General features: G+C 31.2%; 1 protein-coding gene and 1 long non-coding RNA gene across 2 annotated transcripts in view; one reads left to right on the top strand and one right to left on the bottom strand.

The window, feature by feature from the left end:
* Positions 1–304: 304 nt before the first annotated feature.
* Positions 305–1,937, bottom strand: LOC117682674 (uncharacterized). The gene is made up of 3 exons (XR_010713688.1): positions 1,779–1,937; positions 1,429–1,601; positions 305–669 (listed from the first exon to the last, which is right to left on the bottom strand). It is a non-coding gene; the product is annotated as an uncharacterized lncRNA (long non-coding RNA).
* Positions 1,938–17,350: 15,413 nt separating this feature from the next.
* LOC105324931 (metabotropic glutamate receptor 3) overlaps positions 17,351–18,366 on the top strand; it is a 29,594-nt gene continuing 28,578 nt past the window's right edge. Inside the window, exon 1 of the mRNA XM_011424194.4 lies at positions 17,351–17,500. The gene's annotated coding sequence lies outside the window, so the exon portion shown is untranslated. The remainder of the gene's footprint in view (positions 17,501–18,366) is intronic.

Below are 18,366 nucleotides of genomic sequence, written 5' to 3'. Positions count from 1 at the left end.
TAATGGAGGGGCAAATCATTCGGAAACATTTGAAAGAGAAGTTCCATTGGTATCGAAGCATTTTAAATTGACCGTTTTGGTAAAAAAAATGTATAAATATGTTTTGAAAAAACATCCAAATCAAACCCTCAATAAGACCAAAATAATCTATTTAATGCTTTATAAAAGTTTTTATCGATAAGGCCAGTGATGGCTATTGATAACACAACTGAATTTCATAGAGAATTTGATCGACCATTCGTTTCTAAACAGCAATGGTGATGCATGGCTATCTTCTTATAGCAAATGATAACAAAACGCATACTTTCAATTCAATCCAACAATGTATTTATTTGATATTTCGTCTTTGTAACATGATTTTTTCTTGAACAAATCCTTGAAGAATAAGAGCACGCTTAACACGTGTATCTCCAAACGGTTGTACGGACAATGGATGGGTGATTTCTAGGGATAGATTTTTCCACAATACGATTGTCACCAGCGCTGATATATTTTCCGCCAATGGACACTATCCCAACGTGCCCGCTTGTTTTATATCTTCCAAAGGCAATGATATCTCCTCCCCGTTTTTGCCGAAATGAAACTACGCTGTAGCAACCAGTATTCTTTACGTATGTTGATCTAGGGTTTGCCCATTCATTTGCACCGATTGGAGAAGTCTTACCGGGCCTGTCGGTTTAAAGAATAAATATATTTATGAACAGTCTTGAAAAGTTTTGAAAAATATGAAATCATGTTACTTAAATCGAATATAAACAATATTTCGAATTGCTGTACTTTAGAGGGGATTTTTCTAATAGTCATCCCAATGAGATATAGCTGTATAATCATAGAAATCTGTTTATCTCTAGTTTTGTTTTAATCTCTGTAAGTTATACATTCAAGTAAAATTAAAATAGTTTTAATGATATTAATATTGGGAGTTCATGAAAACAGTTTTTGTTTTGTTAATGAACAAAAATACAAATGGGTATGTTAAAAAAGAGTAAACAGAAAAAGAATATATGTTTTGTAATTTTCAAATCGTTTAATTAGTTTCACTACTTCAATAGCTTGTCAATTAAAACTTCTACGTAGTTGATTTACAAATGGACCTTTTGTTTGTTTCTTTCTTTCTTTATAATTGTTTGATTGTTACTCAATCTTATAAGCTTTTGGAAGTCCGGCAGATGTTTGTTAACCGCAAAATGAATCAGACTTGACAAGAAATACAGTGCAATAAATATATCAACTCAACATCTGAACAAAAATAAAATTTACATTTTTGCTAAAATCGCTGTTATATTCTTTTAAATATTAACAAATTTCACTTAGAATACTTTAACACATACTTGCAGTTAGTTTTTGTTAAGAGCTATTTGAGAAAAAATAATTGCATTGTTGCATAATGAATTCACTAACTAAGAATATGAATTTAAAGATACAAACTTTCTGTTCGGTGCTTTTGCCCCGGCCTCATTCAGAACATCATATACAAACAGGTTGCACTTATTCTTTCCAAAATAATCGAACCTCCAACCCCAGCTCCTCCATACGCCCCATTTTGATGATTCTTTTTGACTATAATTTCTTGCAACCTTCCATATTTTATACGAAGTCCACTACAGCAATAAAAATGAATTAATTGTTTTCACCAATTACTTTTTTATTACATTTTTCTACATTATTAGAAAGTATATTTAGTACCAACAGGTATATTGTAATTCGTTTGCAAATAACGTTTGTAAATAATTTTACGGCAAAACTAAACTTGGTATCATTATTAGTTAAACACATACCCCACTTTCTGCCAATGTGAACAGAGTTACACACAGAAGAAGTTGAAGTAGGTACTGGAAACGCATTGCTACTTTGGTTCGCTGTGTTATGAGATTATCCAATGTATAAGGCGATATCAACAGTGAATCAAATAGAAAGAAAGAGTAGCTTTTTACAAATTTTACCTGAGGAAAAGTTATTCGTTACGTGACTTGGACCTAGACCAGATGTTACGATAAACCGATATCATTAGGATATCGCGTGCTATAGAAATGAAAACATGGTAAACCTATAATAAGTTTGTACTCAGCAAAATTTAACAAAAAACAACAATGCGATGGCTTTGCAATATGATAAATCGTTCATGTTAAGATTATTATAAGAGAATATTTAAACAATAATTAAGGAATCCAAAAATATCAAGGTATAATGTTCTTTAAATTAAGTGCAAGTCTATTAAAAAAATCTATCATATTCTACTCTTAAAGCCTGTTTTAGTATAAATTACAACATTTCTTTAAAACCACCTTAATACATTATTAATGCTGTCTTATTCTTATTAAACATGTACATATAGCTCAAGTTTCAATTGTTATTAACAACTTCTTTTAAATTTCAGAAGGAACCGATGGGCCTACCTCGATCGTATTCATTTTAAGATAATTAACATTGTACATAACGTATCCAATATGAAAATGCCGTAAGAAGATATGATTGATAAAACATTTACTTAACCTTTTTCTTATGTTTATGCTTTGTTTATTGTAACAAGTTTTATTCACTATTCATTCTTATTTTCTACTTCAAAAACACATAATTGATGGCTTAATAAGGTGTTCTTTGATAAAAAAAATATTTTCTTCTTTTAATTTCAACTTAATTATATATAGTGTACTCTTTCCCTGTGAACCCTACGCCCTTATTGAAGTAATTTCCCTAAAATTTTATGTTTTAATAGATGATGTTTGTACCCACGATTAAAAATTATTTGAAAATGCACCTAATAAATTTGTATCTTCTTGGGAATTACCTAGATCTATATTCACATCAGTACCACATCTGTTCATTCGTTATTTAAACACATGTGTTTTTATCCTTAATTCATGCAATAATATAGATGGTTTATAATGTTTCTTTGCATATGATTTATCTCCAGTGTTTCTATTGTTTTATTGTTATTTAAAGGCAATGTTGTAAAATATTGCAAATGTCTTAATATGCTTATTAATAAAAGCGCTACTTTGTAGACTAATTCGTATGCAAGTAATAAATGGAGTTATCTTCCTTAATATACATATAAAATCATCAGGTGACTATCGTATAATGTGCAATTTTTTATAAAAATTGTTATTTGGTAGAATTTGATATATTTTCGTCTTCCTTTTTACATATACCTGTCAGATTCATCAGGTGACTATTATGGAATGTTCAAATTTTTATATATATATATAAATATATATATATATATATATATATATATATATATATATATATATATATATATATATATATATTTAGTCGATTTGATATATTTTGTTTTAAAAAAATGATCTTGTTATAAGGAATGCCATTTGGAGTTTATTTTTATACATGACCTTTGTTAAAAATCAATTTTACACAAACACGAAAATTAGTCCGGCACCATTTCACTTAACGCATGTCTGTAATTGTTCGTTTAATTTCAATTAAATATTTCATGTCTTCTTTATGTCAATGAAATTACTGTTTTAAAAATAATTAATATCATATTTATTAAAATATTGTCCCTACATCATTCGTTTGGATTTATGCCACCTAAAATGTAACACAAGACTGTAAAGTGTACATTTTACCTGGGTAGTATTAAAATTACGGTCAGATTTTTATTACAGAAAGTGGCAGTCATTTTTCTTAGCTGATTATAGTATATATTGTAGATATAGTAAAATGATAGTGTATTGTTTAAAAGGATGTCAGAATTAAGATGATATCTTAAAATTTAAACACCATATAGTCACGCAGCCATTGACTGGCATAGACAGAGTTTTTGTATAAAATTGCATATAAAGAATCGATTTTCAATAGGGCCACTATAGTCGGCAAGGTTTTAGTCATAGTTACTTTTCCTTAGAATAATTAAATGTAGATAATAATATCATTAGAGAAATAAAAGACCAATTTTCATTAATTTTTTCAACGGACAACAGTGCATATTATCGACTACAGTTTATGTAAGTATTGAGTGAAAGACTTGTACCATGTGTTACTTGTATATGAAGCTAGCAAAGGTAGCATTAGAAATCGACATCCAGAGAAAAACCTACGAGGGACGTTCTATAAATAACGTCTACGTTGTTGCAAAAACAAAACAAAGAGAAATGTTTTTTTTAATGGTTACTTTCAAAATCCTCTCCCTGAACAGACACACATAATTTCAACCGATTTTTCAAGCTTTAAAGGCATTCATATAATATTTTTTGGAATAGTACTCATGTTCTGATAAACAGCAGAGCCCCAAGCATTTCCTGAATCATATCGTCTTCATGACAACTGCCTTTTTTAATTAAGGAAAAAGAAAAAAAGTCACAGGGAGACACGTTGGATGAATAGGGAGGATGGGGCAAAATATGAACCTTTTCGACCAAAAATGAGCTCGCAATTTGGGATTTATGTGCAGGGGCGTTGTCCTAAAGAAGTCGAAGGTTGCAAATTCCAGACACTGGTCTCTTCCTGTCGTAATATTTCTTAACTTTCTTCAGCACATCATTTGTGTATACATGAGCGGTATATGATCGGCCTTTTGAAATAGGAAATTGAACTACAGGTTTAGACCTTCACTATTAAAGAAAATTGTGAATAATACTTTCTTTGTACTTTGGAATCGTTTTGCTATAACAGGGCATTGCTTTTTAGTCAAAAACATCTTGTTGTCAATTTTCCTCTGAGATTTAAAATAATGTATCCCTGTTTCATCACCTGTAACAATTTCCAATAAACTTCGTCCATTGCAGTTTTTGTAGATTTTAGGTTTTTATCTACACATTTCAACGCGCAATCTTTTGTTGTTGTTGTTGTTTGTTGTCGTTGTAGGTATCCATCTTGCACCTAACCTTTCGGAGGCCAATATGTTTCTTTGAAATTGTAAAATTTGATATTGTTCCCGATGAAATGACTACTGAATTTGCTAATTGTAAAATGGTAAATCGATCATCATTAGTGACGATAAGTTGTTTTTTTTGCAAGCAGTTCATCCGATGAAGCCGTACAGGTTGCTCCAGGACGTTGCTTATCCTCTAGGTCAAGTTGGCCATTGTTGAATTTGCTGACCCACCTGTAACTTGTCTCAATGACATACACTTATTCCCATACACAGCACACACTTCTTTGAAAATTCCTTTCAAGTCTTTACCTAGTTTGAGAGGTGCTATAATGTCTCTCGTCTAGGGGTTATATATCAGTTTCTCAAAGGAGTATTCTATGATGGAACGTGGTCAAATAAACGGCTATAAATAGAATATGAAGCAAACAATGAGTGAAAAGTAATTCAAAAGTCTCACAAGTAATATGTTATATTTGATACACAATTTTTAATGTAACAGACTTCAAAGAGTGTGAAAACTGTATATACATGTAACAACATTTAATGATACTTGTATGCATTATTTATACAATAAAATGAATAGTAAATAATTTTAAGACCAAAAAATTATTCGTCTCCTACAGTATTATATTTGCATGTGCAGCAGATGTTCGGTAACAGTATTTGCAAGGATCAAATTCTAATTGACATATGCATAAGCTATATCGTAAACCATCCATGCATTAAAAGTGACCTACATTGTCGTGTGATATTACCTGTCTTTTTTACTATCATACTGGAACCCCGGTTTTTTCTTGAGAAGGAAACATTTATCAATTGTATTCCCGCTCGATTTGAATTCAAACGATAATGCTTCGTACTGTGTTCTGCTGCTTTGTAACGTTTGGGAAGATGTACTTAAATCAGTAAATAGAGTTGTTAAAAAGAAGATTAATGCAAATTATTTACTAATCTTTAAAAAATATTACCAGTGGAAAATTTCATTTTATTGAATTACTGCATAATTTTAAAGTTACTGTTGTCATAAATGAAATATAATAATTAGTTGATGCAAGGACTTATTGAAAGTAACTCCGTTGTCAGAATATAGATGGAAATGGACAAGCTTTTATAAGTCAGTGTTTCATGCACTAGATATTCCATAGTTTAGCTGTGGATTTTTTCTGTTAATGTGTCTTTATCTTTTCCCCAGGAAACGTTTTCATAAATCTATACAATTTATCAGACAAAAACAATTTTTCCGTAAATCACAATGCATTTGTCTACAACCTTTGTAATCATCAACGCAGAAATAACCAATAACATATTGGTATTCCTTCGCGAATGATTTTTATCAGTTTCTTTGTGTTTATTTATATGCCTTCTCCCTGAAAGTTTCCTACTTGTGTCGGGCTTTGCAATTCCATTAGTAAATTGTAGCGAAGCTGGCCATAAGTCAGGATTAGCAAACAAGCCAACATTGGTCATGAACTCCAGAAATGAAAGAAAGGATACCACATATTTTGATCCGGTTATTAATCTGCTTTTAGAGATCACTTTCTGGAACATGGGCATAGACGATCTTCCTTATCAATGTAGAGATAAAAACTATGTTCGTGTTAAAGATAGGAAATGAATTCCTGTGTAGTGTTGGTGTAGTTCATAAAGTTCAGAAGTTGATTTGTATAAACAATGAAAATAGATTTGTTTGGAGAAATATAAAGATGAAATACCTATTTTGATGTCATCTACTAGCATGAAAGGTACATGTATCAAGATGAATAATTTAAGATTGATATATGCTTTTAGGACTGAAGTACGTATATTATAATGCTGCCTGATTTGAGACTGAATCCGAATTGTATGTTTTTTTAGTGCGTGCAAAATCATACGTGACGATAAGTGATATAAAGGAAAAAGATCCTAAACTTTTTCACAAATTATATCCTAACATGATTAAAGCATACAAAAATATCTATTATTGCTAATAAACAATTGTGTTCATTACTAAGTACAAAGGGTGCATTGGCCAAGAAGAAGTCAGTAACATTTGCCTTACCGGTATTTGCATAATGTCTTCAATAAAAGTGCGACCAAATAAGATAGTTTTGCGATTGTAATAATAACAAATTACACATCATTTATACATCACAGGACAAATATGAATGTGACGTTTTGATACCTACGAAGTCTAGACCTATAAATACATGAAAATGAATCATTTCATCAAAATTCGGTCTACTGATTTGTCAATTTAATCACGTCATTAGGCATATCAAACGTCGGGAAAAACAGTTCAAAAGGTAAGGTGGTTACTATAATTTTGATTTTATATAATTTATAAAAAATAAATAAAAAGTAAATATGATAATAATGATACTTGTCAAATAAAGAACGGATTCGGAGAACACCAATACCAAAAAAATATATTGAGTAATAAGAATTATACTTATAAAAACGAATTTGAAGGGATTACATGCAACATGATGACTCAAGATTTGTTTTGACTGCCTGTGGGGTAGTTCCGACCATGAAACGAAGACTTTCTCTCTCCATCAAATTGATTTCTGAATGTATGTGTTTGATTGCTTGATATTTGATGGTGTTGATTATAATTGTATCTAACCGCACATGCAAAATGTTGTCGCCTCATTCTGGGGCTTTTTGATATATAAATATTTTAATACTTATATCAGAAAGCTTTTTGACGATAGAAACAGAATCGGAAACTTAAAAAAGAACCACGGATACATTTAGGAAGACGTGATACACTGGTAATTCCCATGAAATACTAGGGAAAAGATAAACGAGGTACTTGTTTCATAATTTTAATGAAGTTTTTTTTCGGTACAGCCATGTATTTTGTAATACATACAGTGTATTTATCTTTGAAATCATTGTTTGAAAAGTTATAAAACCTTCTATAAAGCGCTTTAGCTGAAGTTTACTTTGGACAAATGATTTTTAAAAAGTGGTACATATACACTGTATGTGTAAAAAAAATCAGAAAACTATTGAAACCTAACCATGTCTTTAGTATAGCCGTCGGATGTTTCGTTATTACATCAGAGAAAAAAATAGCATGTTATTTATGTCTCTGATTAAATTATCAATTTACTGATGATATATTGTTGTAATGTATGTATGATATATTCTTATCTAACATTTTGTTGTTTGTCTTAAAATAAAACAATCTGCCCATGCACCACATCGCTCATTTGATCAACAACGGACATAATAAAATCAGTCTATGAAGTAATAAACAAAATGTGTGGACAATGTAGTAGAATAGATCCTATTTAAAAAGATTTTCAATTTCGGATATTCACATGTTAGTTATTGAGCCTTTTTGTAACAGGATGATATCATAGTCATATCACGTACTGGGCATTGCTGTTCTCAAGAAAATATTATTAACACATTGACCTACATCAAACCCTTGTTGACCCGATAATTATTCAGGGGCCACAGTCTAAACGATTAAAAAACAGTAATATTTGAAGATGCTTGTATATAGGTAATGCAATATATCATACCGTAACTTTGAAGTTTTTAAAAATAATTCTAAAAACTTTTCTATGTAAAATTAGACCACTTATGTGACCCCACCTTACCCCTAAGATCGTGATTTTGAAAAACCTGCGTTTATACTATATGAAGTTTTACTAAAGTTGCATGTGCAGCTTTATTGGCTAATTTGTTTTGGAGAAGAACATTTTTAAAGATTGTTCTCCTTATATTCCTATATAAAAATTTGACACCCCGTTGTGGCCTCACCCTTCCGCAGAGGATTATGATTTGAACAAATTTGAATCTACTCTTTCTAAGAAAGCTTCCACGTAAGTACCTTTTTTAGCCTAATGGTTTTTCAGAAGATTTTTTCTAAATATATTCCGATTAAAAATTCAATCCTCAATGTGGCACCACCCTATTTCCGAGGATCATGATTGGAACAAACTTAAATCTACGACACCTAAGGGTAATCCACACAAGTAACAACTTTTTTGGTCAAATGGTTTTTAAAAAGAGAAAATTTTAAAAATACCAAGTTAACAAATTTTTAATAATTCCTAATTATCTCACCATTAAAGAGGCATTTCATTTTACGAAACTTGAATCTCCTTTACCCAAAGATGCTTTGTACAAAGTTAAGTTGAAATTGTTCTCGTAGTTTCTGAGAAGAACTAAAAAAAATAAAAAGTCTACTGACAGACAGACAGACGGACGGGTAGACGGACAAATAGTGCTCAGTTTAAGTTCACTTAAGCTTTCAGCTCAGGTTAGCTAAAAAGTAAGGATTACCAAAAACATCAGTATTCACAAATAAAAGCATTTATTTATTTTTGATATGAGAGCAACAAATTAGATTCATTTCTATCCATAGTTTTAAATTTTCCCCAGTAAATGAGTTTCCTTAGTTGGTGATAAAGCACATTAAAGAACGAAATATGAAAGCTACATTTTTTTTAAATATATTTTTTTTTCATTCTAATGTGGTTGTTTCAATTTAATGAATACGAATGAATTTAGTTTGTCATTAAAGAGAAGAATTCTGTTTGATTTTGTAACCAATTGCTGAATACAATGAAAAGTATTTTCACATTTCTCAAACAAGATGACAAGTAACTTGGTTTAAAATATCTGTAATGATCGCACTTTATTGTAAAAAATAAGCTATGGTTTTTGTGCATCAGAAGAACCAAGCGTTAATGGGTCCTTTAATTTTAAACTTCCGAGAAACAAGAGAGAATGAAACTCTCCAAATTTGATAAATTTAGATAAATCACGTTTTGCTAGAGCCATGACGCCCTCGGCTTCCACAAAACTCATAAACATTTTTCAAAACTTCTATATTTATTACTAATATCATTTTGGAATGTTTTTTTTCTTCAAATTATTTGCTGATTTTCATCACATCGAGAAAGTTCTATTTGCATGAATATTTTCTCTTTGACATGCTAGATATCATGATAATTACTGGTGAGTGGATTGCATTGTGGCAATACCTGTTACGTTATGGTTTTCACTCAATTACTCGCAAGTATGAACTTACAGTAGATGTTTGATATGATAAATGCAACAATCCGTTGGCAATTATATATAATATGTAACTACATAATGTATGTATGTTCAGCTATATCTGAAAACAAAGAAATATAGGCATTGTTTCTTCGGCTTGATGGGGAATGTTGGTTTTTATCTTTTTAAATGTTTATAATTTATAATCTAAATGTATTTGTGCCTCACCCTTCTTGATTTCTCTCTCTCTCTCTCTCTCTCTCTCTCTCTCTCTCTCTCTCTCTCTCTCTCTCTCTCTCTCTCTCTCTCTCAGTGTATGTTATTACCAAATTTAATTTCCAAAACCAATCATTGTCTGCATATTTGGCCGGAGGGTCGACCAGGCAAATTAGGATAAGTGCTGTTCGTAAAGTTGACTGTGATAAAAATCGGTTTAATTGAGGACAATCAGACTTGAAAGCTATGAAATTATATAGATAGTTCATCGTTCATCATACAAAATATAAAAAAAAAAGTCAGATTGTTTCGCCAATTTTTGCAAATCGGGTAAAATGATATTGCGTTTCTTTAAAAATAAATCATAGTTTTAGAAAACCAGATACTTCCGGCTGGCCATTCTGGAAACAGATTTCCGGATTAATTGATGTCTTTACTCAATTTGTTTATAGAAGTGGTCGTTATTATTACACCTCCGTTTTATATTCTATCCAGATTTCGGTCAAATTGGTGTAACGCAGCCCTAGAAACAAAACTAATGAAGTTATTGGCGAGAGGCTTTTTTTAACGGTACAGACAGTATGTCTGTCTCCTTTTGCTGTCAATTTGCCTCGGACTATTTAATTGACTGTCCTGTCTGTTACTTAAAATAGGTTTTTGTGACAAATCTTTGCTAAGTTCCTATTTCATGTTCAGGAAATCGTTAAAGAAAAACCTTGATATTTTTAAACTATGCGCCTCCTCTAGGAAAGGTCTTCATAGATATCCCAATATGATCAGTTTCAAAAGCATATTTGTTGTTTCAAACACAATAACAGTTTCGTAAAGTGTAGTTAATAAAGATATTCTTGTCTTCACATTAACTTCACAAGTTAATTAAGATATGTGTATTTCATTTCGTTTTTCAAAATTGCAGCATGCAACATGTATTGGTCAACAAATTACAAAAAACTTATCACAGCAAAATGTACTAACATCAAATGGTTCTAAAGTGAAATTGGCTGATTTACTTTAACAAATCATCAGGTAAGTTTGTTAATCCAATAGTTTGTCCTGTAATGATAGTCCTGATTTATTGTAAGTTTTGTCCTTTAAACGTATAATTATATATCTTTTACGCAACTAGTATTAGTCAACAGTCATAAATTTTCAGGGTTATCTGACAGCATTAGTAACTTGAACTAAAAGAGGATAAATAAATATTGTTCTTTAAAAATGTTCTGATATTTTTTCTTCATTATAAATTCATGAGATTTATGTTTACAATTTACACAGTCAGATAAGGTTCAATTTTACATTTGCATCGAAAAGGTAAACCTCGTTTTGAATTTGCTTTGTTTTTAGCTCACCTGAGCTGAAAGCTTAAGTGTGCTATTCTGATCACATTTTGTCTGTCGTCCGTCTGTCTTCCGTTTGTAAATTTTTCACACTTTCAACATATTCTCAATAACCACTAGGCTAATTTCAACCAAACTTCGCAGAATGCATTCTAAGGCAAAGGGAATTCAAAGTTGTAAAAATTAAGGATCACATCCATTCACAAGGGAGATAATTAGGAATTACTGAACATTTTCGAGACATTTTCAAAAATCTTCTTCTCAAGAACCATTAAGCCAGAAAAGCTGAAACTTGTGTGGAAGCATCCTCAGGTAGTGAAGATTCAAAGTTGTGAAAATCGTGATCCCCAGGGGTAGGGTGGGGCCACAATGGGGATCGAATTTTTACATACTAATATATAAAGTAAATCGTTAAAAATCTTCATCTCCTAAATCAATCAGCCAGGAAAGTTGAAACATGTGTGGAAGCATTCTCAGGTAGTGTAGATTCAAAGATGTGAAAATCGTGATCCCCAGGGGTAGGGTCAGGCCACAATGGGGATCGAATTTTTACACGGGCATATGTAGAGTAAATTTTATAAATATTTGTCACCAAAATCAATCAGCCAGGAAAGTTGAAACTTGTGTGGAAGCATCCTCAGGTAGCGTAGATTCAAAGATGTGAAAATCATGATCCCCGGGGGTGGAGTGGGGTCACAATGGGCGGGGGGGGGGGGGGGTCGATTTTTTACATAGGAATATAAAGAGTAAATCTTTAAAAATCTTCTTATCAGACACCATTCGGTAAGGAAAGCTGAAACTCATGCGGAAGCATTCTCGTGTAGTGTAGATTTAAAGTTGTGAAAATCATGACTCCCACGGGTTAGAGAAAGGCTACAATGGTGGGGGGGGGGGGGGGTTAACATGGGAATATATTGTGAAAATCTTTAAATCTTTTACTTAAAAAAACCATTTGCTTAGAAAAGCTCTAATTCTAGTGAAAGCAACTTCAGATTGTGTAGATTCAAATTTGTTTAAATCAAAATATTGAGTAGATTGGGGCCACATTGGGGATCCAGTTATTCACAAGAACTGAAATGTTATTACCTATGGTTTTATTTATATGCAAGCATTTTTACATATTGCTGATTCTTTGAAATTGTTTAAACCTTGGCACCTGGGCGATTATTGGACCTCACAGGGAGTTCAGAGTTTGATGAACGTTAATATCACGTATATATACAATTGTTAAGTGTTTTTTTAAGAATTGCAATGCTGAATGTGATATGACTATACAATTATCCTGTTAGAAAAGGGTCTTAATTATAAACATAAGAATGTCCAGGGGGAAATGGATTTATTTATATGGGATATCCATGTAATATACCACATTGTCAAACTATTTGGAATTATGACTCCCCCCCCCCCCCCCCCCCATGAAGCTGATTTTATCATGTCTATAGTTGATCAGGTGAGCGATGTGGCCCATGGACCTCTTGGGGATTTTTTTTTGTTTTTATATTTATGGGGGTCTTTAATGTCAACTTTTAAAACGTAATGTCAAACAGAAGGAATTTATGTTTGTTAATAAAGATCAGGATTCGCAGAATGTAGTACACCCCTCAAAGCACGAAATTCAAACATAAAACAAACTAAAATTTGAATATTTGTGATAGAGTTGTCGTAATTTTTTTTAAGATTAGAATGGATACTGATGATTACAAACAAACATGAATATTATACATATATTGTTCATTCTCATTAGATAGTCCACATCGATAGCATGATTCTATATTGGGAGAGAAAATAAATAAGTTTCTAATTTTCAAGGTGTTGGAAAAAGTTTATTTGAGAATGAAAAAAAGTTTTATGTAATATGGAATTTAAACGTTCTCAATTCATAACTATTAGATAGTTTTAAAAAAACTGAACAAATAACACCAATTTTATTTGTATATGATTTTACTGGTCAACTTTGATACTTACTCGAGAATTTTCGAATCGCGTATTTTCGAATCACAAGTATTTTCGAACGACCGTTCTTGGCCTTTTTTGAGTATGTCATATGCAACATTTTATTCGACCTGCTATTGGAACATTCAGGCCTATCTGATATAGGTAATTAATAATCTATGATTATCATAAATGATTGACTGTAATTTGAATCACAGGTGGAAAAAATCACCGTTGCATGAATATGGTCATTGTTCGTTTTGTATTTTATCTTCATTATATTTATTTACAATTGCTATTTTATTTAACAGTGAAATTAAAAAAATATATATATATATTAAGACAATTTGAATTTGCTCTTTACTTATTAAGATGTATTAGCTTTATGTATCACTTTAAAAAAAAATCCGTAGGTTCAGACCCCTAAATTGGTTTTGGATATCAAATGCCTTTCTCTTGAGCGAATTAATTAGACCTGCTTATTTCTGCTTCGCCCTTTTATTTGTTTCTTTTTAACTATCAATCTTCAAAAAGTAAGATCATTTTAATCATGTAAAGGGTTTTATGCCCGATTATCGTATTAGGTTGATTACTTTCGACGTTCATCAAAGAATGTCCCCTTTTTTCAATAAAGGTTAGAACCCTAAAAAACTACAAGCTAGGAAAAATGGATGATTTAAGGAATTTAAGTTTCGTGAAGCATGTTATTAAACATGCATAAAGCATTGATTTTGTTGATGAAAGAATACTAGTAGGTATGTTTATCGAAATATATTCCTTATCTAAGTAAGTATACATAACGCATCTACACTACATTTGTGTACAATATAGAAAATACGTTTTCAATATATACACAGGTATAATTGAATTAGAAAAAAATTAGAGAAAAAATATCCTATATAATGAAAAATAAGGAGAGAAGGACAATTTACTTTCAGTATTTTTTAAATTAATCATAGAAGTTTTGTGTGATATTGGGATAGAAAATTGAGACTTCTTTGAGTGTAACAGTTATACTCAAGATATTTTTTTCTGATGAACGATTGATAAATTTAGCTCGACGGGGGTGAGGGGATGGGGATTTTGGCCCAATTTGTTCATTAATCATGTTAAAATGAATCTATAAAGTAAAATAATTCTTTGAACATTAATTAAGTATCCTATTCTGTACGTTAATTGCATTTGTTACATGTATGTACGCTATAACCTCCTAATTTTTAACTTTTAATCAAAATGCCAATATCGACAAGTCTTTTTTTCATGGAGAACATGTTATGGCACGTACATATTGCTTGGATTGAACAAATCGCCATTATCTTCAATGGCATCCGCTATTAACCACATATAAGCAATAACTTCAAAGTGAATGCTATCAAATATGCCGGTTATCAGTCTAAGAAATGGGGGACGAGGAACTACATTGCATAATCGCAAAAAGGATTAATATTGTGGAAAATTGGGAAAACTTGCACATGCATTCAGGACACTGTTACATTTGAGAAAAATAGACGTGAAAAAAAAACAACAAACACTGATTAATATTTAATAATTTAATTCTGGTTGTAACGCGGCATTTGATTGGATAGAAAAATTAAGTTAAATTTGTATAACCTGGTTTGCACGTCACAAGACACGTCACAATGCACTAACGTCAAAAACGTACTAATCCGCTTGACGTTAGAATTTTGAACAGATTAATATCATTTTTAAAAGTAAACGGACTCAATTTGTACAGCAAATTACAGAAAATTAAATTATAAGAAATGAACTCAATGTCTACCCAAGTTATACGAGTATAACCTGGGTTGGGGCAATTTACGCTTGTTTTATAATCCGCTTATCGAACCAACAGAAAGCGGTAAAGAAAACAATTATAGAAGTTGGACGGCGTTCTTTCACAGCATAGATAGAGTTCATGTCCATCAAAATCAAAAATTAAATATATAATATATATAATAATTATTGCGCGTGCCACATGTAGCGTACAGATTGAAACGACTACGTGACATTGATTCAACATCAAATCTATCAGTAGATTGTGTATTACTAGTGATGGCAGATCGCATTACATTCATCTCATGGAAGCTGTATTTGAGGATTATTCAATTATGGAAGCTGTATCTGGGTATTTTTTAATAATACTTCCAGCCCCCCCCCCCCGACAATATTACTGTACCTTTCATAATTACAGTAATGTTTTAAGTTGTTCTTTATATACCAAATGAAAACAATATATAAAAAAAAAACCAACACAAATTCGTAATTTGTTTCTGTGTGTTGAAAATACCCCAAGGGGTTCATCACAAATCTCTACCATTTCCAGAATCAGGTATAATGGGAATGGCTTTCTTGATGCGAGCTTCCCATAAAATTAATCCGGATTGATTGATTTGCCCTAGATGTAATGTGTACAGCAATATAGCCAGCGTGATACTGTAAGAGACACTATATACAGGGCAGCTGACATTATTATCTGTGCGTCGTATTACTCAGAGACATATGGTACGTTCCCGAGTCAGTATAAAGTATATTCATAATCACATAAAACGGGTATTTATGGGTTAAAAATGTTTTTATATTGGAATAAGTTAATATTTTTTTTTTAAAATCCAAACAAACAAATAAAATATATATTGAATAGAAAAGGACATGGATATATAGATAGATATTTATTAGATAGATACTTGTTAGATAAATAGGTGTATAGATAGATGTATAGATGGATGTATAGATAGATGTACAGATAGATGTATAGATGTATAGATAAATAGATGTATAAATAGATGTATAGATAAATAGATGTATAGATAGATGTATAGATAGATAGATGTATAGATAGAAGTATAGATGTATAGATAGATGTATAGATAGATGTATAGATAGATGTATAGATAGATGTATAGATAGATAAATGTATAGGTCGATAGATGTATAGATGGATAGATGGATAGATGTATAGCAAGATAGATGTTTAGATAGATAGATAGATAGATAGATAGATAGATAGATAGATAGATAGATAGATAGATAGATAGATAGATAGATAGACAGATGGACAGACAGACAGACAGACAGATAGATAGATAGATAGATAGATAGATAGATAGATAGATAGATAGATAGATAGATAGATAGATATGATTAGACAAATTCCGTGTTTTCAGCGAGACGTGCGGTTTACATGGATATTGCTCAGCAATGCGTGCAAGTAGCAGCTGTTAAACGTATGGGAGAAATTGACTTCATTAATAAAACCGGTCTGTTTCAATTGTACATTGTGCTGTATCTGGAAGATCTAAATCCTATAAAGCTTGGTTTCAGTGATAAGTACAGTCATCACTCACTCAATTTTCTTCTTTTCTTCCTCTCATCCTTCATTTGTTCATCTGTCAATCCATCCTTGGCTGTTTTCTTCAACCAGAAATCGCACTATTCAAACCAAAGGTAATTCTGTGCTTTTTTTAATAACTTTTCTACGATAATGTTAGTTGTTTAAACATTTATTAAAACTACATTTCCTTTCTGTTTTATATGTTTATGATATGAAATTCAAAATAATTAACGTATACAGTTTATTAATATATAGCCAGCCTAAAAGTTTAATATCACATTGATATTTTTCTTGTTATGTCCATGGTAATATATATCAACGAATAGTTTTTGGTACATACAGTCAAATACTTGTTCCTTAATTTTAAAATCGTTTACATGTAGTTAGTTTGGAGGGCTTTTTGTATCCTTCTATTAATTGGAGGAAAATCATTGTTAATTAAAAATTATAGTAGTACAAAAGCACTGCGAATATACAGCTGTTAAAATGATTGACCGCTGTAACAAGCCCGGCTCCCTTCACACATTTTACAAACTTCCTTTTATACATGTACATACACCTTACCAATAGGCCACTGTTTTCGATGAAGGGCCGAATTCATGAATCAAGGCTAATTATCTGATTGAGCCGTTCATCTTATTGAAAACTCACATATCAATAATAATTAGCCCTTGTTAGGCTTGCCCCGTACAAAGCGAACGCGTCAATTTCCCCGCGCAGCTCTCTCATATATCGGCGTGAGTATTGGAGAAGGCGCGCTGATGCTTGGCCGTGATTTTTTTTTATCAAGATATAATGCTGGGAAGTTAAAGATACTACTCATTTCTATCTATGCGTGAGGCGAGTTGTGTAAGTATTAAAACTTTGAAATTCAAACTTAAATTGAAGAAAAAACTTAATAATTTAAGTACACGTACTTGTACAGTTTGACTATGTAATGGAAGTAAAAATAAGTTAACGATTCTCAAAAAAGATCATTTATTGTTTACAGGGCTATTATTTATTTGTGACGAAATTTCATATTTTTATTTGTATAATAATGATTTTTTAAAACGGTGGAATAATTAAAAAACCTCAGGACATTTTATTTTCATTATTAGTGAATATCTTGCATTGCGCTGTGGTAATATATAAGAGAATCTGCATCGGTATCATTTTAGCTTCATTAACTGTTTCAGTATCCATATTCTAGCTGTATTCTCAGATTAATTTTGAACAATGTATATATACGTTTTAGTTTTTATAATTATTTTCGTGTACACCAAAATTTGAAAACAGATTTAATATGAGATAAACAAAAATTCAGTGAAAATCCGTATTAAATTGATATCAGCCATTTCTATTTGTTTATCTTGAAGAGATGTTTTTTCTACATTCATACAGTTTCATTAATTGATTTCAAATGGCTCTACACCGAGTTTAGATTTCAATGGATCTCGACGAAGAGACGATACACTGCGTTTAAAAACTGGAAATAGAAAGCGCGTATATCGAGTTTCTTCCATTTTTTTTTCATCTATTTAAAATTTGTTTATTTTGAAACACGATTGCTCTCAAGAGTAATCGATTGCCATCATTGTTTCGTTATGATAACGAAAAGCTATGACATATTGTAATGACAATTTACGCCCACAATGAATGTTTAATTAAAAAACTTATTAACTGATTTTTCAATGAATATTTTTTTCACCAATAGAATAGGTTGGGATAACAAA

This window comes from Magallana gigas, chromosome 4 (genome assembly GCF_963853765.1).
Source record: "Magallana gigas chromosome 4, xbMagGiga1.1, whole genome shotgun sequence".
NCBI lineage: Eukaryota > Metazoa > Mollusca > Bivalvia > Ostreida > Ostreidae > Magallana > Magallana gigas.
The sequence above is the reverse complement of the archived record's forward strand: the minus strand, read 5'-3'. Positions and strand labels throughout refer to the sequence as shown.